The sequence below is a fragment of the Symphalangus syndactylus genome, chromosome 17 (assembly GCF_028878055.3).
Source record: "Symphalangus syndactylus isolate Jambi chromosome 17, NHGRI_mSymSyn1-v2.1_pri, whole genome shotgun sequence".
NCBI classification, from domain to species: Eukaryota; Metazoa; Chordata; class Mammalia; order Primates; family Hylobatidae; genus Symphalangus; species Symphalangus syndactylus.
Window position 1 is genome coordinate 87,582,532 of NC_072439.2, and position 18,483 is coordinate 87,601,014.

Below are 18,483 nucleotides of genomic sequence, written 5' to 3' on the forward strand. Positions count from 1 at the left end.
ATTACAGGCATGAGCCACCACACCCAACTGGATTTCCTAACAAGATACAAAAAACACAATCTCAAAGAGAAGCTTATATATTTGTTAACATTCAAAATTTAAAAATTTTGTTTAACAAAGATTATGAGAAAGAAAGGTAGATGGAAAAAATATAAACGCATATAACAAAGATTGAAGAGCCACAACAAATCAGTAAGAAAAAGACAAACCTAATATGAAAATAGTCAAGGAATGACAGAAAACTTAGGAGGAAATCTAAAGTGGCAACAAATACATGAAATATGCTCAACCTTCTTGTAATTAGGAAGAGGCAAATTAAAAACCACAGTGAGTTACCATTTTATACCTTTTTTTTTTTTTTTGAGACCTTCACTCTGTGACCCAGGCTGGAATGCAGTGGCACAATCATAGCACACTACAACCTCAACCTCCCAGGCTCCCGAGTACCTGAGACTACAGGTGTGTGCCACCATGCCTGGCTCATTTTTTGCAACTTTTGTAGAGACAGGGTCTCGCCATGTTGACCAGGCTGGTCAACTCCTGGACTCAAGCGATCTGCCCACCTCAGCCTTCCAAAGTGCTGGGATTACAGGTGTGAGCCACCACACCCGGCCTACACCTTTAATGTAGGTAAAATGTAATAAAACCGTATGTTGACAAAATGTGGGCAAATGGGAATTCTCAGGTCCTGCTAGTATGCGTGTCAATTGGACAATTGAACAGAAATTTAGAACTATCTATCAAATTTGAAAAACTGTATGCCATATCACTCAGCATTTCCCCTCCAAGGTGTAGAGCCCATAAAAAACCTTGCTTATTTGCATAAGGAAACAAGTACAAGAAAGTCATTGTAACATTGTTTACAATAGAAAAAAATGGAACAACCGAAATGTCAAGCAATAGAATAGATAAGTCATGCTTTATTCATATAGTGGAATACTCGATAGAAGTTAAAATATGTATCAGCCTCAAAAAACATGTTCAGGGCCGGATGCAGTGGTTCATGCCTGTAATCCCAGCACTTTGGGAGCTGAGGCGGGTGGATCTTCTGAGGTCAGGAGTTAGAGACAGCCTGGCCAACATGGTGAAACCCCGTCTCTACTAAAAATACACACACAAAAAAAATTACCCGGGAGTGGTGGCAGGTGCCTGTAATCCCAGCTACCTGGAGGCTGAGGCAGGGGAATTGCTTGAACCTGGGACGCAAAGGTTTCAGTGAGCTGAGATGGTGCCGCTGCACTCCAGCCTGGGTGACAGAGCAAGACTCCATCTCTAAATAAAAATAGGCCGGGTGTGGTGGCTCACACCTGTAATCCCAGCACTTTGGGAGGCCAAGGCGGGTGGATCACGAGGTCAGGAGTTCAAAACCAGCCTGGCCAATATGGTGAAACCCTGTCTCTACTAAAAATACAAAAATTAGCCAGGTGTGGTTGTGCGCGCCTATAATCCCAGCTACTCAGGAGGCTGAGGCAGAATTGTTTGAACCTGGGAGGTGGAGGTTGCAGTGAGCCGAGATTGCACCACTGACTTCAGCCTGGGCAACAGAGCAAGACTCCATCTCAAATAAATAAATAAACAAAAGACCTAAGATTAAGATCTAAAAAAGTTCTAAAAGATTAACAGCTAACTGGGGCATGGATGTTCATATTTTTTTCACTGTATCTTCCCATATGCTTGACACATGGCCAGAAAGAAAAAAAAAGCCAAAGGTGAGGAAGTGGAAAAAGCAAAGATCTTGGCTCTGAAGTCTGAGAGACAGGGTAGGAGCTACAAAAGGAAGAAGGGCCAAGACTGCTAAATGGAGCCACAAGTTTTGAAATGCTGACAAGTCAGAGGCCAGACCTTGCCTTTTCATTTTTTATTATCCCCTTCCAGTTTGACAAATAATACTTGGCAATTAAGTAAGCACTCTATGACTTTTGTTGAATGGATGAATGGAGTTAATAGAAACAGTTGGCATCAGTAGGACATATAGTTGAACATTCCTTTTTCACAAGGTCGCTCAGACTTTACTGAATAGATTCCTCTGGGAACAATTGCTTCCCTCTGGAAAAAAAGCCATCTCTTCTGACTAAATGGAGATTTCTGCCAGCTTTCTAGCACTGATTACAATTCAGCATCCTTTCTTCATTAAAACCCTAACATAATTAGGTATCTATTTTAAAAAAAAAAACGGCTTTATTGAGTATAATTTACACATTCAGCCATTGTAAGTGTATAATTCAATGACTTATAAGAAATATGTGGCTGGGCGCGGTGGCTCACGCCTGGAATCCCAGCACTTTGGGAGGCCGAGGCAGGCGGATAAACTGAGGTCAGGAGTTCGAGACCAGCCTGACATGGCGAAACCCCGTCTCTACTAAAAATACAAAAGGCCAGGCGCAGTGCCTCACACCTGTAATCCCAGCACTTTGGGAGGCCGAGGTGGGTGTATCACCTGAGGTCAGGAGTCGGAGAGCAGCCTGACCAATACAGTGAAACCCTGTCTCTACTAAAATTAAAAAAATTAGCCAGGCGTGGTGGCACACGTCTGTAGTCCCAGCTACTCTGAGGCAGGAGAATCGCTTGAACCCAGGGGCAGAGGTTGCAGTGAGCCGAGATGGCACCACTGCACTCCAGCCTGGGCGACACAGTGAGACTCTGTCTCAAAAAAAAAAAAAATTAGACAGGCATGGTAGTGGGCACCAGTAATCCCAGCTACTTGGGAGGCTGAGGCAGGAAAATCGCTTGAACCAGGGAGGCGGAGGTTTCAGTGAGCCGAGATCATGCCATTGCACTCCAGCCTGGGCAACAAGAGCAAAACTCCTTCTCAAAAAAAAAGAAAAAGAAATGTGTAAAGTTGTACAATTACCATCACAATCCAGTTATAGAACATTATTATTACTCCAAAAAGTCACCTCATGCAGTTACTCTCTCCTCCCACCCCCAGCCCCAGGCTACCACAGATTTGCCATCGGTTTCTATAAATTTTCCTCTCCGGTACATTTTATATAAATGAAATCATATAAAATATAATGGTTATGTCTGGCTTCTGTCACTTGGCATAATGTGTTACTTAACATAATGTTTTTGAAGTTCATCCATGTTGAAGCATGTATTAGAATTACCTTCATTTTTATTGCCAAATTGTATTCCATTATACGGATATACCATATTTTGTTTTTTTGTTTTTTTTTTGTTTTGAGACAGAGTCTCGCTCTGTCGCCCAGGCTGGAGTGCAGTGGTGCGATCTCAGCTCACTGCAACCTCTGCCTCCTGGGTTCAATTGATTCTCCTGCCTCAGCCTCTGGAGTAGCTGGGATTATAGGCGTGCGCCACCACACCCAGCTAATTTTTGTATTTTTAGTATAGACGGAGTTTTGCCATGTTGGCCAGGCTGCTCTCAAACTCCTGACCTCGGGTGATCCACTCGCCTGGGTCCACATTTTGTTTAACTATTCATCAGGAGCTGGACATTTAGGTTGTTTCCAGTTTTGAGCTATTATGAAGAATTCTGCTATGAACATGTGATTGTATGTTTTTTTTGTGTGTGGATATATGTTTTTATTTTTGTTGGGTACGTTCCTAGAAATGGAATGACTGGGTTTTAGAACAAATTTATATTTTAAAAACACTATCTGGCTGGGCGTGGTGGCTCACACCTGTAATCCCAGCACTTTGGGAGGCTGAGCTGGGCAGATCACAAGGTCAGGAGATCGAGACCATCCTGGCTAACACAGCGAAACCCCCTGTCTACTAAAAATACAAAAAATTAGCTGGGCATGGTGGTGTGCACCTGTAATCCCAGTTACTTGGGAGGCTGAGGCAGGAGAATCACTTGAACCTGGGAGGCAGAGGTTGCAGTGAGCTGAGATTGCACCACTGCACTCCAGCCTGGCCAACAGAGCAAGACTCCATCTCAAAAAAAAAAAAAGAAAAGAAAAGAAGCTGGGAGCAGTGGCTCACACCCATAATCCCAGCACTTTGGGAGGCCAAGGCAGGCAGATTACAAAGTCAGGAGTTCAAGACCAGCCTGGCCAGCATGGTGAAACCCCGTCTCTACTAAAAATACAAAAATTAGCCGGGTGTGGTGGTGGGTGCCTGTAATCCCAGCTACTCAGGGGGCTGAGGCAGGAGAATCACTTGACCCTGGGAGGCAGAGGTTGCAGTGAGCCAAGATCACGCCACTGTACTCCAGCCTGGTGACACAGCAAGACTCCATCTCAAAACAAAACAAAACAAAAAAACCTACCTGTTTTCCAAAGTGGCTCTACCATTTTTGCATTTCTGCCGCCAGTTCGTGAGGGTTCCGGTTTCTCTACTTCGTCACCCACACTTGTTCTTTTCTGTCTTTGTAATTATAGCCATTTTAGTGTGTGTGAAGTGATATCTCATTGTGGTTTAAAGTTGCATTTCCCTAGTGACTAATGATGTTGAACATATTTTCGTGTGCTTATTAGCCATTTGCATGTCTTTTTTGGTGAAATGTTTATTCAAGTCTTTTGCCCATTTTTCAAATTGAGCATTGTTTGTCGTCTTATTGAAGTGTAAGAGCTCTATATATTCTGGATATAAGTTCTTTATCAGATACGTGATTTGCAAATAACTTCTCTCAATTGATGGCTTGTGTTTTCATTTTCTTAATGTTATCTTTTGATTCCATTGTCGCAGATGTCAGCCTAAAACTGGAAGTATTTAAAATTTAAATTGAAGCAAGATTTTACAGTATATGATAAAAATTCATTATATTTTTCTTTTCTATTTTCATACAGCAAAATGCAATATAAACAGCTTTTCACAATAGTAATAAAAATTTAATTGACTTGATTTAAAAGCAAAGATGTTGATTTGAAAGCAAAGAAAACAATAAAACTATAATGTGATAAAGGAGTACATGAATACAGAAGAGATAATCCTTGCTTGAGAAGGATCAATATAGTAAAGATGACATTTTCACAGTGAGTATATAAAGTTCCATTCAACAAGCATTAAAAAATTTTTTTTAAATTTTTACTTTTTTTTTTTTTTTGAGACAGAGTCTCGCTTGTTGCCCAGGCTGGAATGTAGTGGCGTGATCTTGGCTCACTGCAACCTCCGCCTCCTGGGCTCAAGCAATTCTCCTGCCTCAGCCTCCTGGGTAGCTGGGATTACAGGCGCCTGCAACCATGACCGGCTAATTTTTTCTATTTTTAGTAGAGACAGGGTTTCACCATGTTGGCCAGGTTGGTCTTGAACTCCTGACCTCAAGTGATCTGCCCTCCTTGGCCTCCCAAAGTGTTGGGATTACCGGCGTGACTCACTGCACCGGGCCTCAACAAGCATTTTTAATACTTATTATATGTTAATCATTATATTCAATGCTGTAAAAAAATATATGAACAAGACATTCTGACATTTACAGGTACTGAGACACTGGAGTCACTATGTGGAAAAGAATTAGCTTGGATTTTTACCTTATCTCTTACAATGTAATGAGCCCCAGGTGAATCTTCCATTTATTCCCTCCGTTCTCTTTATGTGTTACTGCATAACAAATCACTCTCAAAACCTAGTGGTGTAGAACAACAGTAATTTATTTTGCTTAAGAATATGCAACTTGAGGAGAGCTTGACAGGGGTAACCCTTCTGTGTTCTACAATGTCTAGGGCCTGCGTTTGGAAAACTCAAATGGATGATAGTGAATCAAATGGCTGGAGGCTGGAATGCCAAGAGTTATCTCTGCTCACAAGACTGGTCCCTAGACTCGGAAGGGCCTTTAGAATAAATATCTCTGAAAGAACCAATGAAAGTGACTAGGAGAAGAATGGAAACCTTCAGGAAGAGCCGTAGAATAGGCAACGGAAAATTAAGTCTGGGATGGGCACGGTGGCTCACGCCTGTATTCCCAGCACATTGGGAGGCCGAGGTGGGCGAATCACAAGGTTAGGAGTTCTGGCCAACATGGTAATACTCCCTGTCTACTAAAAATACAAAAAATTAGCTGATTAGCTGGGCGTGGTGGGGGCGCCTGTAATCCCACCTACTTGGGAGGCTGAGGCAGGAGAATCACTTGAACCCGGGGGACAGATGTTGCAGTGAGCTGAGATTGCGCCACGGCACTCCAGCCTGGGAGACAGAGAGAGACTGTCTAAAAAAAAAAAAAAAAAAAAAAAAAGAAGATATCCAAGTGGCCAATAATATTGTATAAACTCGGCCAGGCGCAGTGGCTCACGCCTGTAATCCCAGCACTTTGGGAGGCCAAGCTGGGTAGACCACCTGAGGTCAAGAGTTCAAGACCAGCCTGGCCAACAAGGCGAAACCCCAGCTCTACTAAAAATACAAAACTTAGCTGGGCATGGTTGGGAGCACCTGTAATCCCAGCTACTTGGGAGGCTGAGGCAGGAGAATCACTTGAATCCAGGAGACAGAGATTGCAGTGAGTAGAGATTACACCACTGCACTCCAGCCTGGGCAACAGAACGAGACTCTGTCTCAAAAAAAAAAAAAAAGAACTGGAGAAACTCAGATTCAATGACCAATAAACACTGGAGAAATACAAATTAAAGCCACGATGGTATACCACCATACACCCACACTAATAGCAATTATTGGTGAAATTATGGTGCAACTGGAACTCTTGTACATTGCTGGTGGGAGTGTACATTGGTTCAGCTACTTTGGAAAAGTGTCTTACAAGATTTACCAAAACCGGCCAGGCACAGTGGCTCACGCTTGTAATCCCAGCACTTTGGGAGGCCGAGGCGGGCAGATCACGAGGTCAGGAGATCGAGACCACGGTGAAACCCCGTCTCTACTAAAAATACAAAAAATTAGCCGGGCGTGGTGGCGGGCGCCTGTAGTCCCAGCTACTCGGAGAGGCTGAGGCAGGAGAATGGCGTGAACCCGGGAGGCGGAGCTTGCAGTGAGCCGAGATTGCGCCACTGCACTCCAGCCTGGGCGACAGAGCGAGACTCTGTCTCAAAAAAAAAAAAAAAAAGAAAAGATTCACCAAAACCGAACACATGTACGTAGTAACCTGGTAATTCCACTCCTAGTTATACACCCAAGTGAAGTGCGTATGTCCAGCAAACAATATGTTCAGGAGTGTTCATAGCAATCTTATTCATGGCAACTTCAAGCGGGTGACAACCCAAATGTCCATCAAAAGGAGAATGGACAGGCCCGGCACGGTGGCTCACTCCCAAAGTGCTGGGATTACAAGCATGAGCCACTGCGCCCGGCCAAGAATATCAGTTTTCCTAAAGGAAGCTTGCTTGGGTCAAGTTGGACAAAGATCCAGGTGGAAGTAAATTGATTTTGTGTGTGTGTTTTGGTTTATAAAACAGAAAGATAAATATCTTTCTTCTCCTGAAAGTTGGTCTTTGAGGGTCAAGATAATAAAATGTTGGCAAAACCATTTAGATGAAAGAAACTTGGGTATACTCTATTTATGGCTTTATATGTTATATATATTATATATTTATATAATATATATTTCACTTAACATTATATTGTAAACATTCTTCAAAAATTATTTTGAATGGCTTCATAATCATTCATCATGAATATGCTGGGATTTATTTAAACATTTCTCTATTGTTGAATATGTGTACTGTTCCCAACTTTTTGCTCTTATAAATAATGCTGTAATGAAAATCTGATTTGGCAAACACAAGTCTGTTTGTCTTTGGGGTTGATTCCTAAGGCTGAAATGACCACAGCAAAAGTATGAGCATTTAAAATGTTTTGATACTGATGGTTTATCAAAAATTGTATTTGATGGACCAACAATTCCAGTTATCCCACCCTCCTGGATATAGTGATTTCTACAGATGACTAATGCCAATGCCAGGCTCTCACTCGATAACCTCCTCCCTGTTGAAGTCCTACGTATTTACAGTTAATTTTGTAAGAGCAAAAGTGGTAGCATCAGGTAGACCTCAGTTCAGTCATCTATTCTTCCAAGTCCTGGATGTGTGTCCTTGGATCTCAGTTTCTCATCTGTGAAACAGGGATAATAAGATGTAGTTATTTTTATTAGTTTGTTTGTAGTTTTTTTTTTTGTCATAACACGTTATGTACAGATACATCTACAGGAAAACAAAAAATATTTTCAGTATTAAAAAAAAAAAAAACATAGGCTGGGTGCAGTGGCTTGCACCTGTAATCCCAGCACTTTGGGAGGCTGAGGTGGGCAGATCACTTGAGGTCAGGAGTCCAACTCTAAAAAATAAATAAATAAATAGCCAGGCATGGTGGCACGTGCCTGTGATCCCAGCTACTTGGGAGGCTGAAGGCAGGAGAATCACTTGAACCTGGGAGGCAGAGAGTTGAGATCGCGTCCCTGCACTCCAGCCTGGGTGACAGAGTGAGACTCTGTCTCAAAAACAGCAAAAAAGTGTATACTTTTCCCTTCATTGAGGTCACAAAGACCAAATAATAGAGCCAAATCATCTTGCTATAACATCAACTTAAGTGGAATCATCCTATTAATTTAAAAACTCTGATTAGCACTTAAATATCTTTGATAATAAAAAACTGGGGCCGGGCTCGGTGGTTCACGCCTGTAATCCCAGCACTTTGGGAAGCCAAGGTGGGCAGATCACCTGAGGTCAGGGGTTTGAGACCAGCCTGGCCAACACAGTGAAACTCTGTCTCTACTAAAAATATAAAAATTAGCCTGTTGTGGTGGTGTGTGCCTGTAATCCCAGCTACTCAGGAGGCTAAGGCAGGAGAATCACTTGAATCCAGGAGGGGGAGGTTGCAGTGAGCCAAGATCACTCCACTGCACTCCAGCCTGGGTGACTGAGCAAGACTCCGTCTCAAAAATAAATAAATAAATAATAAATTAAATTTAAAAAGAGTTTTACGGCCAGGAGCGGTGGCTCACGCCTGCAATCCCAGCACTTTGGGAGGCCGAGGCGGGCATATTACCTGAGGTCAGGAGTTCGAGACCAGCCTGGCCAACACGGTGAAACCCCGTCTCTATTAAAAATACAAAAATTAAGGCCGGGCGCGGTGGCTCAAGCCTGTAATCCCAGCACTTTGGGAGGCCGAGGCGGGCGGATCACAAGGTCAGGAGATCGAGACCATCCTGGCTAACACGGTGAAACCCCATCTCTACTAAAAATACAAAAAATTAGCCGGGCGTGTTGGCGGGCGCCTGTAGTCCCAGCTACTCGGGAGGCTGAGGCAGGAGAATGGCGTGAACCTGGGAGGCGGAGCTTGCAGTGAGCCGAGATCGCGCCACTGCACTCCAGCCTGGGCGACAGAGCGAGACTCCGTCTCAAAAAAAAAAAAAAAAAAAAAATACAAAAATTAGCTAGGCGTGGTGGCACATGCCTGTAATCTCAGCTACTCGGGAGGCTGAGGCAGGAGAATTGCTTGAGCCCGGGAGGCAGAGGTTGCAGTGAACTGAGATCGTACCACTGCACCCAAGCCTCGCCGACAGAGCGAGACTCTGTCTAAAAAAATAAAAAAATAAAATAAATTCCCGACCTGACCAACATGGAGAAACCCCATCTCTACTAAAAATACAAAAAATTAGCCAGGCCTGATGGCACATGTCTGTAATCCCAGCTACTTGGGAGGTTGAGGCAGGAGAATCACTTGATCCCAGGAGGTGGAGGTTGCGGTGAGCTGAGATTGCGCCATTGCACTCCAGCCTGGGCAACAAGAGTGAAACTCCGTCTCAAAAAAATAAATAAATTTACTTGTTTCTTTCTTATATGTATGATTTTTCTTTTTTTTTTCTTTTCTCATTGATGATGTTCAGTAGAAATAGTTAGTGGACTGTCTTGACTTCATCTTGATATAATAGAAAAAAGCGTTCAGTTTTTCATCATTAAGTACGGTGTTAACTTTTAAGTTTTTCATAGATGCCCTTTATCAGGTTGAATATTTTTTTCCTCTATACTTAGTTTACTGAAGGTTTTTATCATGAATGGGTGTTGAGTTTTGTTAAATGCTTTTTCTGCATCTATTGAAATGGTGATCTAGCTTTACTCCTTTTTTTTCTGTTAATGTGGTAAATAGCATCAGTTGATTTTTGAGTGTTAATCCAAACTTGCATGCCTCAGAAAAGGTCATTTACGGCCGGGCGCGGTGGCTCAAGCCTGTAATCCCAGCGCTTTGGGAGGCCGAGGCGGGCGGATCACGAGGTCAGGAGATCGAGACCATCCTGGCTAACACGGTGAAACCCCATCTCTACTAAAAATACAAAAAATTAGCCGGACGTGTTGGCGGGCGCCTGTAGTACCAGCTACTCGGGAGGCTGAGGCAGGAGAATGACGTGAACCCAGGAGGCGGAGTTTGCAGTGAGCCGAGATCGCGCCACTGCACTCCAGCCTGGGGGACGGAGCAAGACTCCGTCTCGGAAAAAAAAAAAAAAAGAAAAGGTCATTTACTTGTGATGTGTTATCTTTTTAATATATAGGTTAATTCAATTTGTTATTATCTTGGTATAGATTTTGCACTTATTTTCATCAGGAGTATTTCCTCTGCAATTTTCTTTTCTCATAATGCCTTTACCTAGTTTTGATATCAGAGTAATGCTCTGAGTTGAGAAGTGTGTCTTTCTCTATTTTACAAAAAAGGTTTATATGAAATTGGTATTATTTCTTCCCTAAATGTTTGATAGAATTCACTAGTGAAGTTATCTTAGTCTGGAAGGTTTGTTTGTTTGTTTTTTTGAGATGGAGTCTCGCTCTGTCACCCAGGCTGGAGTGCAGTGACACGATCTCAGCTCACTGCAAGTTCTGCCTCCCGGGCTCATGCCATTCTCCTGCCTCAGCCTCCTGAGTAGCTGGGACTACAGGCGCCCGCCACCATGCCCGGCTAATTTTTTGTATTTTTAGTAGAAACAGGGTTTCACTGTGTTAGCCAGGATGATCTCGATCTCCTGGCCTTGTGATCCACCCGCCTCGGCCTCCCAAAGTGCTGGGATTACAGGCTTGAGCCACCGCGCCCGGCTTTAGTTTTGCTTTTGGAGCTTTATTTTTAATGGAAAATTTTTATTCTATTTATTTATTTATTTATTTATTTATTTATTTATTTATTTTTGCGACAGTCTCTCTCTGTTACCCAGGTTAGAGTGCAGTGGCGTGATCTCGGCTCACTGTAACCTCTGCCTCCCGGGTTTAAGTGATTCTCATGCCTCAGCCTCCTGAGTAGATGGGACTACAGGTGTATGCCACCATACCTGGCTAATTTTTGTATTTTTAGTAGAGACAGGGTTTCACCATGTTGGCCAGGCTGGTCTTGAGCTCCTGACCTCAAGTGATCTGCCTGCCTCGGCCTCCCAAAATGCTGGGATTACAGGCATGAGCCCCCACACCCAGCCAAATGGAAAAATTTTAAATTCCATTTTTAAAATAGTGTCTTTTAAGGAACTGGTCTATTTCATCTAGGTATTCAAATTTTTTGGCATCCATTTCTTTCTTCTGAGACAGGATATTACTCTCTTGCCCAGGCTGAAGCCCAGCAGCATGATCTCAACTCACTGCAGCCTGACCACCTGGACTCAAGCAACCCTCCTACTTCAGCCTCCCAAACAGCTGTGACTACAGACCCATGCCACCACTCCTGGCTGATTTTGCATTTTTTATAGAGAAGAGGTTTCATCATGTTGCCCAGGCAGGTCTCGAACTCCTGGGCTCAAGCGACCCTCCTGCCTCGGCCTCCTAAACTGCTGGGATTACAGGCATGAGCCACCATGCCTGGCCGAATGTTTTCTTTATTCATCCAATTACTTAATAATTGTTTAAAATTTTCTACCTTCTTGGGATGAGTCTTTTGATTCTCCCTTTTGCCTTTCTCATTCTCTTGTTAACTAACCTAATGTTTTTATTAGCATCAGTAAGACCCGTGAAGGAAGCTCCTCTCATTCATTTCTTTTCTTTCTTTCTTTTTTTGAGACAAGGTCTCACATTGTCACTCAGACTAGAGTGCAGTGGTAGGATCATGGCTCGCTGCAGCCTCAACCTCCTGGCTTAAGTGATCGCACCTCAACCTCCCAGGTTGCTGGGACCACAGGCACACACCACCACGCCCAGCTAGTTTTTTTTAATGTTTTTTGTAGATATGGGATGTTGTTAAGTTGCCCAGACTGGCCTGGAACTCCTGGGTTCAAGTGATCCACCCGCCTAGGCCTCCCAAAGCACTTGGATTACAGGCATGAGCCACCGCACCTGGTGACATTTTTTCTTGATACAGATTCTAGTTTGACAGGTTTTACTTTTCTTTCATCACTTTAAATGGTTGTTACATTGTGTTCTGAGCTGCATTATTTCTGATGAGACGTCAGAGGCTATTCTTATCATTGTTCTTCTATGTAATGCATATTGTTCCTCTGGTTGCTTTTTTTTCTTTTAATCATCTTCTTTTTTTTTTTTTTTTTTGAGACAAGGTCTTGCTCTGTCGCCCAGGCTGGAGTGCAGTGGCACTCACTGCAACCTCCACTTCCTGGGCTGAAGTAATCCTCCTACCCCAACCTCCCAAGTAGCTGGGACTACAGGCACAAGCTACCACACCCAGCTAATTTTTTTTTTTTTTTGTATTTTTAGTAGACATAGAGTTTTGCCATGTTGCCCAGGCTGGTCTCAAACTCCTGACCTCAAGTGATCTGTCTGCCTTGGCCTCCCAGAATGCTGCAATTACAGACGTCAACCACTGGACTTTTCTGGTTGGTTTTAAGTTTGTTTTTGTTTTTTTGTTTGTTTGTTTGTTTTTGGTTGGTTTGGTTTTGAGACATTTAATTCTGATGTTCCTTGGCATATTTCTTTGATTTTTGTCATTCCTGGGATTCTCGGAGCTTCTTGGATCTGTGGGCTTACATTTTAAAAATTCTGAAACCGTTCTGACAATTATTCTCATGTTATATTTTAAATATTATTCAGATATTTTTTCTGCTTGAGTATCTCTCACCTTTCTTCCTGGTACTTAAACTTCACACATAGTAGATGGCCTGATATCGTCCAACAGATTGCTGATAATTTGACAACAGTTTTCTGGACTTTTTTTTCTCAATGTGCTTCAGTTGGGATAGTTTCTATTGTCATGTGTTCAAATTCACTGATCTTTCTTCTGTGTGTCTAGTCTGCTGTTAAGCCTATCAAAGGCCAGGCACAGTGGCTCACACCTGTCATCCCAGCACTTTGGGATGCTGAGGCATGAGAATCACTTGAGGCCAGAAGTTCAAGACCAGCCTAGACAACACAGCAAGACCCTATCCCTATAAAAAGTGAAACAACAACAACAACAACAACAACAAAAAACCATTAGCTGGGTGTGGTGGCACATGCCTGTTGTCCTAACTGCTGGGGAGGCTGAGGTGGGAGGATCACTTGAGCCAAGGAGTTCAGGGCTACAGTGAGTCATGACCACACCACTGCACTGCAGTCTGGGTAATAGAGTGAGATCTTGTCTCTAATTAAATAATAATAATTTAAAAAAACCTGTCCAGGTCGGGCATGGTGTCTCACACCTGTAATCCCAGCACTTTGGAAGGGCAAGGTGGGTGCATCACTTGAGGTCAGGAGTTTGAAACCAGCCTGGCCATCATGGCGAAACCCCGTCTTTACTAAAAATACTAAAAATTAGCTGGGCATGGTGATGCACACCTGTAGTCCCAGCTATCTGGGAGGCTGAGGCACGAGAATCGCTTGAACCCAGGAGGCAGAGGTTGCAGTGAGCCAAGATCATGCTACTACACTCCAGCCTGGGCAACAGAGCAAGACTGCGTCTCAAACAAACAAACAACAACAACAAACCTATCCACTTACATTTTTCATTCGTATATTTTATTTTTAGGTTCTAAAATTTTTGTTTGATTCTTTTTTGCATTTTCCATTTTTCTATTGACATTTCCCAATTGTTCTCTCATTGTGTTCATCTTTTCCTTAAAATAGTTTAATGTGTTTATAATGCAGGTTTAAATTCCTTGTTGATAATAACATCATTTCCATCATTTTGGGGTGTATTTCTATTTACTAATTTTCTTCCTCATTATAGATCATACTTTCCTGCTTCTTTCTGTATCTAGTAATTTTTAAATTATATGCTAGACATTATGGATGCTAAATTGTTGAGTGTCCAATTTTTTTTTAACTTCCTTGATAGATTTTTGGATTTTTTTCTGTCAGGGACTTAATTTACTTGGGAATTAGCTTAATACTTTTGAAACTTATTTTTTAGCTTTGTTATGGTGGGTCTAGAGAAACCTTTAACTCTAGGGCTAGATTAGACTTTCTCCTAAGATGGGGTCTTTCTGAGATGTCTGCTGTGGCCTCACTTTTTGTAAAGTATTTCCACTCTGGCTAGTTGAAACTTGAACATCTTTCAGACCTGTATGAGATTCGGTAGTTATTTAGCTCTCAGCTAAATGATAGTTGTTCTTTCTCTGGTAATTGTTCATTGCCCAGCCTCTTGGAGACTTGTTCTGTGCATGTGTAGTTTAGTATTTAGACAAAGACTCAACAGGGTCCCGACGCAGATTTTTGGAGGTCTTCCTTGGCAATTGTTCTTTCTCTTTGGTAATCTGCCCTACACATTCCAGACACAAGGTAGTCCTGAACTCTGATTTCCATGTTCTTAAGTCAGGGAGACTTTTGTCCTCTGGTTGGGCTACCCCTCAGACACCACAGTCCAGAAATTGGCTCCAGATAGAAAGCCGTGGCATGCAGGCTCGTTTTGTTTGTTCCCTTTGCTGAAGGATCACAGTGCTGTGTTGCCTGAGGTACAACAGTTATTTCATGTGTTTTGTCCAGCTTTGTAGCTGTTTACTGAGGGAGAGATGGTTGAGTATCATTTTCTGTCATGGCTTGAAGTGTAAATACTTGCCTTCCAGCTTTCATATTTTTAATTTTGGAGAGTGATGAAAATATTCTAAATCATGAGTTTCAGAGGTAGTTATGTGACTACACACTTGTCAGAACTCATTGAATTGTGGAATAAGGGTACTTTTTTTGCATGTAGATGTTTATTTTATTTTATTTATTTATTTATTTTTTTTTTTGAGATGAAGTCTCGCTCTGTCACACAGGCTAGAGTGCAGTGGCACAATCTCGGCTCATTGCAACCTCTGCCTCCCAGATTCAAGCGATTCTCATGCTCAGCCTCTTGAGTAACTGGGATTACAGGTGCGTATCACCACATCTGGCTAATTTAACATCCGGCTAATTTTTATATTTTTAGTAGAGACAGGGTTTCACCACGTTGGCCAGGCTGGTCTCAAACTCCTGACCTCAAGTGATCCACCCGCCTTGGCCTCCCAAAGTGTTGGGATTACAGATGTGAGTCACCATGCCCAGCCATGCATGTAAATTATACTCCAATAAAACTCAGAAAAAGGTAAAATACTTTTTGAGACAAAAAAGTATTAAATGTTTAAATATTATTAAATATTAAATATAAGCACACACAAGAATATACAGAATAATGGGAAACACCCTTATCATTATCACTCAGACTACAAAATAAAGCAATACAAATACAAGCAGAAGCTCCATATATATATCTCTCTTTGCATTTATTATCCTCATGCTTGTTTTTATCACCTTACTTCATATGTAGGTGTCTCCACAAATATGGTATTGTTTTCCCTGTCTTTAAACTTCACATAAATGTTTCATTCATCTAGCTGTTTTTCAATGATGTGATAATAAGTAGGCAGACCCACACATGTGATTATATTTGCACTTGGACCTGTACAGAAATGCAAAGTTTACCTGACTCTCTACATTTTGAACTCACTGTACTTCTCTCAGGAGAGAATGCCAAGAAAGTCACTGTCATTTATTCCTCTGCCTGGGGCAGAAAAATTAGTGAACACTCACTCTTGGTAAGTGGCATGAAAGGCCATTTGTAAGCCTGGCCCTGCTCCAATGGCTGCTGTGAAGATTCATGCACTGAGGGTGATGAGGGCTTGGAGGTGCCCTTGGCCTGAGTCAGCAACCTGCTGGTGCCTGGTGTCAGCAGTTTCCTGTCAGAGAGTGACTCGCTGGATACCCTCCTACTTTCTGCTGGATGGAAGTGAGTGTCTCAGGGAAATTGATTCCAGCCCTCAGATCCAGACTGCACCATTAACTGTGTAAATCTTATTAATCCCTTAACAAGGGTCAGAAACATCTGTAATTCCTTTCCAGTGAGCCTCGTTTTTTATTTTATTATTATTATTATTTTGAGATGGAGTTTCGCTCTTGTAGCCCAGGCTGGTGTGCAATGGCGCAATCTCGGCTCACCACAACCTCCACCTCCCAGGTTCAAGCAATTCTCCTGCCTCAGCCTCCCGAGTAGCTAGGATTACAGGTGCCTGCCACCACGCCCAGCTAATTTTGTATTTTTAGTAGACGGGGTTTCTCCATGTTGGTCAGGCTGGTATCTAACTTCCGATCTCAGGTGATCCGCCCGCCTCGGCCTCCCAGGGTGCGGGGATTACAGGCGTGAGCCACTGCACCCGGCCTTACCAAATTTAAAACGATAGAAACACTGTTCAGACCAGGAACGGTGGCGCACACCTGTAATCCCAGCACTTCGAAGGCCAAGGTGGCCAATCACTTGAGATCAGGCGTTTGGGACCGGCCTGGACAACATGGCAAAACCCCGACTCTACCAAAAATACAAAAATTAGCCGGGCGACATGGCGAATGCCTGTAATCCCAGTTACTCGGGAGGCTGAGGCAGGAGAATTGCTTGAACCCGGGAGGCGGAGGTTGCAGTGAGCCAAGATTGCGCCATTGCACTCCAGCCTGGGTGACAGAGCGAGACTCCATCTCAAAAAGAAAAAAACAAAAAACAACAACAATAAAAACCCCACTTTGTTCATAGAACTGCTCTGTATACAGCATGAAATTTGTATTTTCTTTTTAAATCTACAATACTACACTTTAGGTTTGCAACTTTTGCTAATGTAAATCCTCCAGAACAAGCCTATCTCTTAAATCACTAGCAAGACTGCAGCTCATAAACACAGCCGGATCCTTCAGAATGAGTTTTATTTTCTCATATCCTTTGCTGATTCTAAGTAGAGTTTCATTTTCTTTTCCATGTTATTTTGAGCTATAACAAACCCCTCCTCTGTCCGTTTCTTGATTTCCTGACAGTTCAGTTTTGATCAGTAGTAGTGTAGTTAAATTTCCTGAAAGGCCACACAGCTGAGCCATGTAAAGTTCTCAGTAGAAATAAGAGGGACTGGCCAGGCACGGTGGCTCACACCTGTAATCCCAGCATTTTGGGAGGCCGAAGTGGGTGGATCACCAGAGGTCAAGAGTTCAAGACCAGCCTGACCAACATATTGAAACCCTGTCTCTGCTAAAAATACAAAAAATTAGCCGGGCGTGGTGGTGGGTTCCTGTAATCCCAGCTACTCTGGAGGCTGAAGCAGGAAAATCGCTTGCACCCAGGAGGTGGAGATTGCAGTGAGCCGAGATGGCGCCATGGTACTCCAGCCTGGGCGACAAGTGCAAAATTCCGTGTCAAAAAATAAAAAAAAATAAAAAATAAAAAAAAAAAGAAGAGGGACATCAAACACAGGAGCCTGTTTTCAGAGCTCCCAGACCACATGAAATTCAGAAGCATTAACTAACCCCTTTGAAAGCAAAAATTTAATGCAGAAAAAGTACGAAAAGCATGCCAATATTAGGACACACGTGCACACAACTACATACACTTTTTTTGCACATTTATTTTTTATTCTACTTCAAGTCAAGTATAATCAGTTTCCATATCTTTCAGTGAAATCAGTTCCTGAGGACTGAACATGCTTTTCTCATACACCCACAGTTTTCCTCCTCCCAGCTTCACCATTTAGGGATATGATACTTAGGCCGGGCGCGGTGGCTCAAGCTTATAATCCCAGCACTTTGGGAGGCCGAGGCGGGTGGATCACGAGGTCAGGAGATCGAGACCACGGTGAAACCCCATCTCTACTAAAAATACAAAAAAAAAAAAAAAAAAAAATTAGCCGGGCGTGGTGGCGGGCGCCTGTAGTCCCAGCTACTCGGAGAGGCTGAGGCAGGAGAATGGCGTGAACCCGGGAGGCGGAGCTTGCAGTGAGCCGAGATTGCGCCACTGCACTCCAGCCTGGGCGACAGAGCGAGATTCCGTCTCAAAAAAAAAAAAAAAAAGAAAAGGGATATGATACTTTTCAGAGTTGATAGGAAGTGTTTACTTATTTTGACCATCTCAGTATTGTTCATTTTTGAGACACGTATATAATATAGCAGGAATGACTTTCCTTTTTTCTTTTTTTTTTTTTTTGGAGAATGAGTCTTGCTTTATTACCCAGGCTGGAGTGCAATGGCACGATCTTGGCTCATTGCAACCTCCGTCTCCTGGGTTTAAGCGATTCTCCCCGCTCAGTCTCCCGAGTAGCTGGGATTACAGGCGCCCGCCACAACACCCAGCAAATTTTTGTGTTTTTAGTAGAGACGGGGTTTCACCGTGTTGGCCAGGCTGGTCTCAAACTCCTGACTGCAAGTGATCTGCCTGCCTTGGCCTCCCAAAGTGCTGGGATTACAGGTGTGAGCT